Raw genomic sequence first — 13892 nt, 5'->3', positions numbered from 1 at the left:
AGTTGTATTTTTATCTGAGCATACACATATTAATATTGTAATCAAAATTGGTAGCATCTCTTTAAAAGCCTATGTGTACAGGCGAGGAGTTTCTTCATTTTATTGTCAGGTTGAGTTAATGTTCAACTAGGGATTACTTTGTTTGATGGAGAAGCAAAGAGACTTGGATGTTTAATTCTTCATTAATCTCTTCTTTGCCATAATGAATAAAGGTGTAAATATTAACACCTCTCATTTTCAAATATCAGTTTAAAGTACCATCTATAAATTCACTTTCATAAAGGCAACATGCTTCAAAAACTGAGCTACCCTGTCCTTAGTGGATAATTTGACTTGAATCCTTGATTTACTCATATTTTGGCTACTAAGCTTTCTGTTTCTGAGATTTTGTCTGTTTTTGAATTGCAGCTTTGGTTGTGTTGCTCTAATTTTCTTTATTTGGAGCTGAATCTTTAAAACAATTGAAAGTTGAATAGATAGATTGAAATATTATTTTTTATTATTTGTGATTTTCAATACACTTTGTATTTTTCCTTTATACATTATTTGTTGTAGCCTTTGTATTGTTTTCCTGCTTGTAATTGACAGCTTTATAACACCTGGGGGGACATTTGAGGTCTCTTTCTCTTTTCAAACACTCTTCTCTATCCAGAGCAATGGTTGTTTTTCTTTGTTTCTTTGCAGTCTGTGGAATGCAGATCAGAGAGTGTTACTGAATGTGGTAGAATATTACATTGCATCGCAACTAGCAGTTTACAAAAGCCATGTAACTAAGAGTCCTGTAAAAGCAAAATGAAATTGCTCTGGCAAATCCAATGTTTTCATAAATCATGAGAAAACTTTTAAGATTGTGAAAATCTGAAATATTTGTATCCACTTTTTAATTGTTGATGTGCTGATGTCAAACCACCATGCAGTGTATTTTTAGTAGCTCTCCCCATGGCTAGTTATATATGTAGAAATAAGAAATAGGGGGTATCACTTCTGGCAGAACTGGAGTGAATTAGAAATTCTGTTTCCAAGACATTTTAAGATACTCACTTTTTTAAACCTCCTTTAAATCTACCTCTTGCTATATTTTGCAACTGTAGGGATTTAATGCATGATGCCTACATATGTGTACATAATATTCTCTACCTTTTGTCTTTAATATTCCTTGGTTTTTAATTATTAAAGATAAGTATTTGAATTATAAATATTCTAGTTATACAGGAATAGGCAAAGCAGGCACATACCCTCAGGCTAAATTCTTCCATTATCCATAATCCTTCTGCCTCCTGCTTCCATTTCTGTATCTCCTATCTTTACGTCGTCTCAAAAAACACAGAGGCATTCTTTTAAACTAACCTTCTCCTCCCCACTTAAACCAGAGAAATCCCTTCTCAATATGTATAGGGGCCTTTTCCTTGAAGTGGGATGTCATACTTGTCCTAAATATAATAAAGTGCTATCTTCAAGGCATTTCTGCATCCAAAACACTCCCCAGAAACCTGCCTAGTCCTCCCATCTAACCAGTCTGAATGTCACAAATCATAGCACAGAAGCTGCTTTATAGTGAATCATTAACATTGTCAGGAATGAGTTGGCAAGGAAAAAAAGCTTTCCATTACAGAACTGAGGAAGAATATACAAATGACAGCATTGTCATTTCTCTTACATTGTTTTATAAAGCACACAACTGATTAGGAAGAAGTTATTACAGAATATATATACAGTGTATGCATACACGGCAATTTTGTTTTCATCCTGCAGTGTTTATAAGTGTGTATGGATGTGGTTTAGATTAACTGTCCTAGTTTGGATTTTTGAATTAGATGAGTAACAGTCTCATTATGTGGTGAGACTGTGTAGCATTAGCAAATATACTTTGAAACAGAGAGGTACAAAATATGCTAAATATATGTTTAAGGTATTTCTAATCTACATAAAGGTTAATAAAGATAGTCCAAAGTCACTGTTACAATATTGTAAAAAAAGGCCTTTAGAATAATATTACTGCTGTTTTCCAATTATATCTTACACCTTAGCAGGATGCTTCCTTGTCAGTTTTCCTGTTTGGCACAGCTTGAATGGGATAAAATACATTTATAACATGTAACACAATTAGCTCTCTTTTGAGCATCAAATATTGTAAAGAAAGTCATTTTGATCAATACATGTGATGCTCTTTACATAAAAATCTAATATATTTGCGTTGTAAATTAGTTTTGTTTTCCTTTATACCTTAAAAGACAATTGCATGGAATTATACATGGCTTTGTTGTTCATGGAGATAAAAACGTGTCAAGCCATCAGTGGTAAAAAATGTGTGAGGATGTACAGTATGCACCTAAGAAAAAGAAGGTGGATTTTCAAAGAACAAGTTAATTTGCTTTGACAACACTAGTAGCTATCTTTAAATAGTTGTAAATACTAATGAAAAAGTATGCAAAGTAGACTGTGCTTGTTAATATTTCACTTATACTTGCATAAAGCATTTTTGCATTTTTTCCTACTTGGCCATATGGACATATAGGGGTAGATTCTGATTGTACATGTATTGATGTAATTCTGGAATATTTCTATGACTTCAGTGGAGTTATTCTCAATTTACACCAGTGGCATGGAGGTCAGAATCTGGCCCTTAGTTTGCACAATATACAACAGCCAAAAATAAAAAAAACACACCAACCTTTCAGTCACCTCTTGGTATTTAGGTGTGGTTTGATTGACTGTACTGCTGAGCTTAGATTCAGTCTACCCTCCCTCCTCCTTCTCCCCACCCCACGCTGATTGTGTAAGAACTTCTCCAGACAGAACAATTTACATGGTACTTCCCTCAGAGTGAAAGAGCCAGGAATATGTTGGATACAGAGTACTGAGACAAGTGTGATAATGGCAACACTGCAGTCTAATCATGCTCATATTCACAAAGCTGTTGCTTCTACGTTCTCTGCAGCTTGTCCCAAAGCACACTTTAAATGAAAAGGTAGCATCGTTTCTAATACTGTGTCTACCCTAGAGACCTTACAGTGGCATAGCTGAACCGACGCAGCTGCGCCGCTGTAAGATCTCTTGTGTAGCTGCTCTATGTAGAAGCTCTCCCGCTGACATAGCGATGTGCACACTGCCACTTATGAGGACAAACCTTATGTCACCCAGGGTTGTGTTTTTTTCACACTCCTGAGCAACATCAGTTTTGCCGACATAAGTGGTCGTGTTGACACGGCCCAAGTCTTTACTTATATGAATGCTAGTTCTATTTTTAAAAGATAATTAAAATAATAATAATTAATAATAAATAATAAACAAAAATAATAATAATTAGTAAAATTTGTACTTCACAATTGTCTCAAACCATCTATCCGGAAATCTTGAAAACCTTTGCATACCGTAAGGGCCTGATTCAATGGTCTCTGCAGTCAAAGAGAGTTTTTCCATTCACGTCAATAAGCACCAGAGCAGGCCTTAAAGAATTAAGCCTTACAACACCTTTGTGAAGCAGCTATTAATCCCATCTTTCCTAGGTGAAGCTTCTGTCCTTCATACAGGAGATGAACTACTAATACAAAACTTACTAAATATAATTTTTTTATCAGGCAGGGAGATATTAAATAGAAATACAACAGAAAATGAATGGAGACAGAACAAGATCCTTAACTCCTTCAGTTCTCTGAGACAGTGCTAGAGGCACCTGGAAGAACGCAACTGTAAATAGACAGTGGTAGTTTCCTAGCACTGACATACCATATATTTGATATATTTGATCAAGAAAGAGAGAGAAGAAAGAGAAAGAAGCCTGTTTACTTGAAAAGGGAACCTTGTTGGATGTAGAAGAAAAAATATAGATATTTCTGATAATATTTTTACACAGAAATCAACACCGCTAAAATATAATTTTTTCACCTTTTTGTGTGTGCATCCAGACAAAAGTGTAAAATCATTCTTCACATGGAAAAGTTTTTTGAATTTGGCCATAGGTGAAAAGTAAACTTGATTAGAAAGATCCTTAGTTTATTGTCACATTACAATAACTATAGGGAAGCTGAATTTTAAAGTTCACCATTTGGTTCATTTCTGAGAGCCTGACCTGAGAAGAGGTCAAACACCCTTAGCTCACATTTGAAGACAATGGGAGTTGAGGATGCTCCACATTTCACAGAACTGGGCCTTTAACCTGAATCCTACTTTATTTTGCTGATTGTCACACATGCAATTGGTAGTTAAGCAAGCAACCAGAGTATCAAAAATGAAATGTAAACAGTAATAGATGCACAAATAGACAAAGGGTCTTTTATTATTTTTCTACTTTTATCACTGAAGTCATCATTGGCAATAATTGCATTAGTTAGGAGTGCAGGATTGGGCCCTGGGATTTGGTTAACAAAAATGAAACATTTCATAAGCATCACACAGGAAATAGAATGAAAAAGCTTTCATGCCAACATTCTTATGCTTTTAGTTTCTCTTCCCTTTCTGAGTACAGTAATATCTGCAGAGAGGAGGGAGATGATAAAAATGAGTAAAGTAGAGGGAAGGAAAATACTGTAAACACATGGAAACATATGGCCCAAGAACTCACTGGGAAAATACATGCATTAACTAACATTGGACAAACCTTTGAATAGCATGCAAGAGCCACTAGCAGTGTAGTGGAAGAATGAGGGGAGGAGAAAAGTGAAAACAGTATAGTGTTGAATGGCACGACTCCCCTCTGTATAATACTTTTAATCAACTGGAATATTAAAGCATATACACTGACAATAGCCTCTATCTTGAAACATTTAAGTGAGATGGAAGTGCTTGTTTTTGTGTAAATAGATTATCCAGCTGTGGAAACACTGGTAAAAATGCAAACTGGAGAGTGGCTTGCGAGTTTCTGGAGAGGAACCAGCACTCAAGAGAGGAAATGCTGGATGAAGCCTACTTCCCAAGCTCTCTAATAAACAATATCCTAAGAATATGTTACTCATGGTTGGAGCTAGTTGACGTTTGTCAAGCAAAATGTTTTCCTAGCAAAATTTGGGAGTTTGTTGAAACAGAATTTTTTTTGCATGAAAATGCTGCTTTTGATTAAATATTCTGTGGGGTGTTTTGGTCAGGAAACTTCTAAACTAAACATTTTATTTTGAACTGACATTTTGACTGTTTGCAGTGTTGTTGTAGCTATGTTGGTCCCAGGATATGAGAGAGACAAGGTAGGTGAGGTAATGTCTTTCATTGGACCAACTTCTGTTGGTAGAAGTACAAGATTTTGAGCTTACACAGAGCTCTTCTTCAGGTCTGGGGAAGGAAATCAAAGTGTTAGAGACAAATACAAGTTGGGATAGATTGTTAGGCATAAGGGGTAATGCCTGTTGTAGGAGGCCACTTGAAATGGAGTGGGTAATAAGGATTAGAAACTTTGAAATTTGGAAAATGTTGAGAATGTCGACATTTAGTAGAGAAACATTTTTCATTTAGACATTTCTGAATAAAAAATTTTCAAATTGAACTTTTAATTCCATTACAATTTTCAATATTTTGACTTTTCATCCTGTGCTGAAATTTTGAAATTTCCCACAAGACAGAAATTCAATTTTCTGAACTTTACTTATGATATACTGAGCTATGAACAGATGACTAATTACTTATGTATAACTGCTGACTGTGGTGAAATCCACCTCTCCTGCAGGGAAGCCAAGCCAGGTTGAAGTTTTGCTGTAAATGCCTGAATGATACTTTGAGCAATGCAAACACGTTAATGACTTTGTGATGCTGTTGAAGGGTGAACTCTTTATTTAGTACTGATGTAATGCGACTGTATGGGAAACCAGTAACCAATTCTGAGATCTTCTTAGGAGATAATAAAAGTGATGCTATTCAAAGCCATATCATATCTCTTATTTACCTGAAATAAAGAAGTAAATAAATAATGAAGTAAAGAAAATTACTTAATGCATGGAAAAGTAATCTGCATGAATATTAGAATGTTGCTGAAATGCATTTCATGTTTAGCAATACATGAAGGCTTTTGCTCATGGCACCAAAATAGTACTGTCTCACTATATTTTTTATGGCACAAGAAACAAAGACCTCTTGCTACTTTTCACCCTAAGGGTGAGGCCGACATAAAACATGAACACAGATTTTCATGGGTAAGGTTGCCAACTTCTTGTCAGAGAGAATTAGTAAGAAAGGAATGTAAATATTTGCCACCAATATTAGGGGCCTTGTAGAAGAGATGTAAAAGAAGATCTGTGAAAAATAGGATTGCTAGGTTTGGAGACGCTGATGGTCACTTTTACCAACTGTTCATTTCCTTTTTTTCAGAGGACTGGTTCATGTTCAATTAGCTTTGTGAAATATGTTTTCAAGGATTTGGTGGACCTTTTATGCTGGCTTCACTTCGGCTTCACTTTCACCACTTGAGTTTATTTGAGTTTTAGATCTGAATGAACCACAAAGGCCGCAGTTTTAAAAAGTGAGTGCCTAATGTTAGGCCCCAAGGTCCATATTTAGGCACCTAAATAAGTAGCCTGATTTTCAAAAATGCTGAGTGCTCCATGGCTCCCACTGAACTCAGCCAGAACTGTTGGGTGTTCAGCATTTTTGAAAATAGAATTAAACAGAAGAACAAAGAATTGGCAAAATGCACAAAAATAAATAAAGAAAACAAATTCACAAAGGACCTCTTTTAGGGTGTGTCTACACTGCAATTAAACACCCATGGCTGACCTGTGACAGTGGACTCATGGGGCTCGGCTGTAGGGCTGTTTAATTGCTGTGGAGATGTTTGGGCTCTGGCTGGAACCCAGGCTCTGGGACCCTCCCTGTTTCCTGCTTTTTTTTTTTTTTTTTTTTTTGGTGCTACATTTTATAGAGAACATAAAGTTTCATTTGTTGACTTTTGTTAAAAACAGTTTTGTTGTCAAAAATCAGCATTTTTGTTCATGTCTACCGCCAAAGTCAATGAGAACTGGGTTTATCTGAGAGATGCAGGCTAACTTCATAAGTTACTCCCGTGGGCCTAGATTCTCAGTTATGTCTAGTTGCCACAGGTCAAGGATCAAGGCAACAAGAGAGCCAGTTACAGCACTCTAATCTTGGCTCCAGTTCTACCCCAGGTCCCACCCCAGTCCCAACCTCTGGGAAGCTCTAAACGATGCTAGTTGGCTACTGATCTCAAGGCACTATGGGTATGTCTACACTGCACACTAAGCCCACTGGGTTTGTTGACTCAGTATTTCTAAGCAAGTGGCTGAGCGTCCACACTGCATTATAAACCTGGGATTACAATTGCTGGACCTGGATCTCACAGCCTTGCTAACGAGTCCCTACTGCACTATGCAGACATTCTGACTTGGGTCTGTGGCTTGACTGCAGCCACACTGCACACTGATAGGGCTTGGACTTGAATCACAGTGGGATTTAGGCTCTGACCCTCACCTCCAACAGGGTCCTAGGACCTGGGTCCTGAGTGTTGCTGACTCCAGTCAGACTGATTTGTGTGTGGATAGAAAGGGGGCTTGGATTCAAGCCTGAGTCAGAGCCCGAGCTTAGGGTATGTCTACACTGCAATAAAACATCTGTGGATGGCTCAGGTCAGCTTCAGGGCTACCAAATTGCAGTGTAGATGTTTGGGCTCGGGCTGGAGCCTGAGCTCTGGGACTTTCCACCCCTCCTGCCCCCATGGGGGTCTCAGAGCTTGGGCTCCTGCCTGAGCCCAAACGTGTACACTGAAATTTTATAGCCCCATAGCCCAAGCCCTGTGAGCCCAAATCAGCTGACCTGGGCCATCTGAAGGTGTTTTACTGCGGTGTAGACATACACTTAGTGTGCAGTGTAAACATATCCTATGTGCCATCTGGAAATAGCCAGAATGAAGTGTTCTCCAGCCACACCCCGATACTTTCCTCCTCTGATGTTTTCTCTGTGCAGTGAAGTAGGAGCATGCTGTACCATCTCTATGCCCACTAGGGACTCCCATACTTTGCGGGAATTCCTGAGGGGGAGAGCTGGCAGATTTTTCTCCCTTTTTGTGGCAGGATGAAAGGATGTAGATCAGTGGTTTTCAAGGTTTTTTCATTTGCGGACCCCTACAAATTTCAAATGGAGGTGGAGACCCTTTTGGAAATCTTAGAGGTAGTCTGCGGACCCCCAGGGGTCCTCGGACCACAGGTTGAAAACCACTGCTGTATGGTAAGGACAACCTTTCACGGACCTCTTAGACATAGTCCATGCACTGCTAGGGGTCCACAGGTTGAAAACCACTGATCTAGTCCATGGTATATATAGTTGGCTCAGTTGTAAGTGGTGTCCATGTCAACCCCTTTGTTTACCCTTTTTAATTTTTATTCCTCCTTTACCGAGCACGATCCAATAGTAAATTACCCAATAGAGAAAGTTATGTGGTCTTTTAAATAAATTAAACCATAATCCTCACATAACAGCTGCATCAGCCATTCATCCTACAATATACAATCTTTTGTCAAACAAGGGACTTTGCTGAATCTTCCTACTGAAAATGTAATCAGCAGCAAAAACGAGTACAGTCCATAAAGGAGCTCTGTCCAAATGTCCCTTTTTCTGTTCCCGACTGTCAATTTTCTTTATTATTTATCAAGGAAATCTCCTCTGAGATGTAGCATCTGGTTTTCAGTAAAGTTCTGCTTTTTACCCAATTTTCCAGCTGGTTTGACTGAGGCAAAAGGGGGTCAAGTGACATGCCAAGGTCAGACAGCAAGCTAGTACTTTACCAAGGATTAGAATTCAGGAACCTCCAGATTAATAGAACAAATAGCTTCCATGAACCAAATTCCCAAGGGATAGACAAGTCACAGAAATGGGTAGGATTAACCATAAAGGGCTTGTCTGCTTGGATAAGCAAAATATGCTCAATACAGAAGAAATACAAACATTTTCAAGGTGCTGATGCATAATCCAAGGAACCATTTACATGTGTGCTCTGGCAATTCATGGAGGATTTTAAATGACTGGTAAGTACATAGTTGATATTTGAAGCCATCTATCAAATGGCACACACATCTATATTTAAAAAAGAATAAAATAGCAAAATCCATAATTATTATACATGCTTTAAAGGACCTCATCTGACCGCATGGGAGATTTGCTACACAGGAAACCCTCCTATTTTAACAAAAGGGCACCACGCTTAGTACGAAAAGTAAACAATCATTCCAAACGTGCCTTACGTTCTAGCAGCAGCACATTTTAAAACAAATCTTACCATTCTAGTTACGGAGCAAAAATGGAACCTGTCTGTTTCGATTTAAATCTGTCCCTGAGCAATTTCCATGAGTTAACACAGCAGAACTACAAGGAACAAAATAAACAAACAAACAAAGAAACCCAAGCTGCTTCGAACAACTGAACCACCACATGGTTTCCAGTGTGTGATCATAGAACCCTCCATGCTTGCACCACAATTAAGAATTCAGAATGGGAGCACACCACTCCTCACTAATAGAGGGGGAGCAGGCTATTGAAATGCTAATTGCATGCAAAACATCAAAACTGCCTGTGATTAATATATGTATTGAAATTGGAATGACAAAATATAATATGGCAGTGCCCTACTGTCCTCTGGCTGTTCAAGAGTGCCTCCTTGCACTTTCTAAAGGTGCCAAACCCACTCAACTTCATTTTATGGTTTTCACTTGCATCAAACAGACAGGAGACATGGAAGACCAGCCAGTGGGGTATTTTAAATAAGGCAAAATAGGTAAACCCATTTTTTGATTAAGAAACATGTACTGAGGGAAAACAGCGGGAACTATTAGTATGTATTCTCTTAGGAGGAAGAAAGGGGGAGAAGATAGACTGGGAGTTATCCTAATTTATCAGGCTTCTGCTGTTTTGATTCCCTCTTTGGTCTTAGTCAAGTCACCATCAAGCACTCATTCCAATACATTTCTGAGTACTGTAGCCTGATCCAGGAAAACACTTAAGTATGTGCTTAACTTTATGCATCTGAATAGTCCCAATGCCTATTATTGACACTACTTATCTGCTTAATTTTAAGCATGTGTTTAAATGTTTTGCTGAATTGAGCTAGAATACTCAGCCTTAATGCCGGTCAGGAATTTTTTGATGAACCATTTTTTTTTTGCTAAAAATGCTGATTAATTAAAAAACTGCTCATAAAACAGGGTTATTTTGACAAATCTTCTGACTCAAAACAGTTTTGGAAAAAAAGTTTTGGAATTATTGAAACATCCCGTTTCAATGTGGAAAGAGTTTGTTTTGGGTTTGTTTTTTTTTGTGGTATTTTTGTTTTTTGAGTCTACATGACTTTTGTTTTGGATTCTTAATAAATTTAGACAAAAAAAGTTTAGAAAAAGAAGGGAAAAAAAAGGTTAAAATTGAAACATTTTGATTGACCTGAACTGAAAAATATTTTGGATTTTCAGCTTGTGAACATTGTTGAGATTTTGACTCTTTGATATATTGAAAAATTCTCCGATCCCAAATTTTGACAAATTGTTTTGCAGGACAGAAAAGCCTTTTTCCACCCAGCCCTACTGCCCACCCTGCACTTACTTGCAGGACCAAGCTCATAAGGCCTGATTTTCACAGGTGCTGACCACAACTCCCATTTAAGTCAAGGGAGATGTGGATGTTCAACACCTCTGAAAATCAGACCATTAACTTCTTTCTGCCTCAGTTTTCAGATCTGTAAAGTAACCACTGGAGTCCGTGCATACTGACTCCTGCTATATGGCAAGAATATAATCTTTGATAACCCTAACCCATGTTAGGTGACTGGAGCTTGGAAATAAAGACCAGTCTCCCACCAGCACTCCTGTGTGTCACGCCTCTGTGGTAAGACAAATAATAAATAATAATAACAGCAACAACATCAGTCTGGTGCCAGAGGCAAAGGCATCAGCTGGAAGATGCACCACAGGAGCTGAACAGGCCACTATAGAAGGAACCGTTTTGATAATCAGATGGGTCCATGTGATCAGAAAACCGCTAAGTTTCAGAGAGAATGTAGTTGTGGACAGATGTTCAATTAGAGGTGGAATAATCTTCTCATCTGTCAGAAGGCTTCAGATTGTCTGCCTTGACTTCCATCCCAGTTGCCTCTATTTGTTTTTCTTCATTGGCTCTACGAGTTTGTAGTTGCCATTTAGGGCTGGTATTATAATTTATTGGTTTTATGACCTTTCTGAACCCTGACCCAAATCCCATGACTCCAGGAGGCCATTGTTACCCTTACTTCCTCAGAGGATGTTAGGAGGATTAGTTTATGTTTTTACAGCTAAATTATTATTAATTATTTAGAGAAGCAAGGTAGGTGAGGTAATATATTTTATTGGACCAACATCTATACAAATATTATCTTGCCCACTTAGTCTCTCTCATATCCTGGGACCAACACAGCTACAACAATACTGCAAAAATTATTTTTTTAATAATTCATATTGATGAATGAAAATGATACTAGGACCACAAAGCAATGTCAGGATGTCAACTCCATTCAGTGACAACTTGGCTCTCCAGCTCTTTTGGGGATGTGTTTTACTGATTTAAAGACTTCGGTATGGCTCTGACGTAGCTGATGAGCTTTTTCTCCTAAGATATTGTCTCCCCAATGATCCACAGAAACATGACCTATTCAAGGCAGGATTGGAGCAAATACTCCATTACAAGACCTTCACTAACTGCTGTCCTTAATGCGTAGGTACTATGAAGAGTGTAGGCACACGAGAAATGCCCAGCACCTCTGAGGAGAGGCAACCAGCAGGATCAGGCCCTCAGTGATACAGGATTCAGAAGAATATGTTGTTAAAAGCATGTTTTTGCTCTGAATAATAATATTTTCAAGGGTGCTTACTTGACTTACTTCCTTGATTTTTGGGATGATACCGCTAAAGCTTTGGTGAATCTTGTGTTTTATTAAGGGAAATTTCCGATGGTTCCATCTCCTCTTTCTTTTCCTCTGCCATTTGACTTCTTCAGTAGATCTGCCACTATTATTTACACTTACCTTCATGTGTCAGAAACCGTAGAACTGTGGCCTTAAGTGACGTGAAACAAAGTTCTACACACACACATTTATGGAAAACTATCAAATAAAAAGAATTATGTAATGAATATTTGATGTTCAACATATGCATTGAATCAGGTCCCAGCTGAAGATTTTTGGCACAGACCCAGACATAATGTGCAAAAGCAGGTGCTTTTTAACCTTGGAAAAAAGTACATGTGCACTCATTGCACCTGAAAGACACAGTTATGCAATTTGGACATATAGACACAATTATGCAATTTGTGGGAGCAGAGGCATGTTTTTCTGGGTGAACGTTTTGTGTTTGTGACTGGAAATGGGTCCTTAATTCACTGCAGGTCTGACTTTCAGCATCAGAAACATGCTTTCGTACTCTGGGCCAGATTCAGCCGAGCCCTATTCTGATGCACAGGTAAGCCAAACAAGAACCAGGCACACCTGCTGTGCCCCACTCCAATACCACTTGGTGGACAGGTTAAGGGATGAAAGGAGAAGCAAGGCCATGAGTCAGCCTCCCCCACTCCGCCCCCCCCCCCCCTTATGCTCTCAGTTTGGGAAGTAAGCTGCACCTTACAAAGGGATTTAGCAACAGGAGGCCTAAGAAGTATACTGCCCCTGGTGTTCCTGCATAGGCGGTGTGGCTCTGAATCACAGCATGAGGGACAAGGCATAATCAAGCTACAAATGTGCACAGAAGATCAAGTATTTTCACACTGAAATGACCACCTATGCCCACAAAATATCTGTTGCACATGCAAATTATGCATGCACAACCATATGTATCAAAAATTAGGTCCAAAATGTGAAAGATTTAGCTCCTGTATAGCTAACTCCCTTGCACCCCTTTGAAAATGAGCCCTTTAATGACAAGATTGATGATTTTTAGAATTTTAAGTCAACAGGGATTCAATTAAATGGGAAAAGAGGAAAGAGGAAAGAGAAAGATTTGTCCCACAATATGGAAATGTTCTACACAAAGTCACAAGCAGTTCTGAGCCCCCTTAATACCATAATGCCACAAGGTGAATTGAGGACAGAGTAGCAGCTTTAACTCTGACTTTCTTGGCATTTATAGGTTTAAGTTGGACCCTGGCTGTAATTTTAATTATATATTTAAGATTAATCAATGAGTGGCATTGAAGTAAATAGCTGATAGAAAAAGGACTTTGAAAAACATGACTAATGAAATATCCTGTGTGGACATAAAACCATGATGGAGTAGAAAGGCTTAATAAAAATATTGTTTTCTCTATGGAAATGCTATTACGAAAAATGAAAAAAAGCAATTGTTTGCCACCTGGAGAGTGCGAATTAATTATTAATTATTATTATTGTGAGATCAAGTCAAACAGCACATCTTTTTCCAGGCCTGTTTGGTCAACGGCTAGGGCTACAACTTTGTCATCAGGGGATGATTAGTCTGATTTGGGAGCTGCTCCTGCTAAGACCTTTAGGGTATACCTACACTGCAATATAAGTCCAGGGTTAGTAGAACTCGAGGTAGCAGTCCTGGGTTTGAAAACCTAGGGCTTGAGGGTCTGCACTTATTTGTAACTTCAGGTTAGGAATTGTTAAATGCTAAGTCGCAACCTACAGCTTCAGTGTCTACACTGTATTATGTGGACCTGAGTCCACCCAACCATATTCCAGACTTTCTAGTGCCCTCCCAAAATGTGGCTGCTCTAGCCCTTAGTTTGTGATGCAGTGTGGGAAAACTTGACTGTCCACCAAACTTCCCTGGACAAAGAAAGTCAATCTGTGGGATACTTTTGGTGGACTCCCAAAGCACAAGTCCAGAGGGGCTGTGTCTATACTGCAAATCAATATGGCTTGTATCTTGGGTCTCAGCTTGACCGAGGCTTGGACCCATCACCCCTGTGGGGTCCTGGGGCCCTGG

This window comes from Lepidochelys kempii, chromosome 6, assembly GCF_965140285.1.
Source record: "Lepidochelys kempii isolate rLepKem1 chromosome 6, rLepKem1.hap1, whole genome shotgun sequence".
NCBI lineage: Eukaryota > Metazoa > Chordata > Testudines > Cheloniidae > Lepidochelys > Lepidochelys kempii.
Note: the sequence above shows the minus strand (reverse complement) of the source record.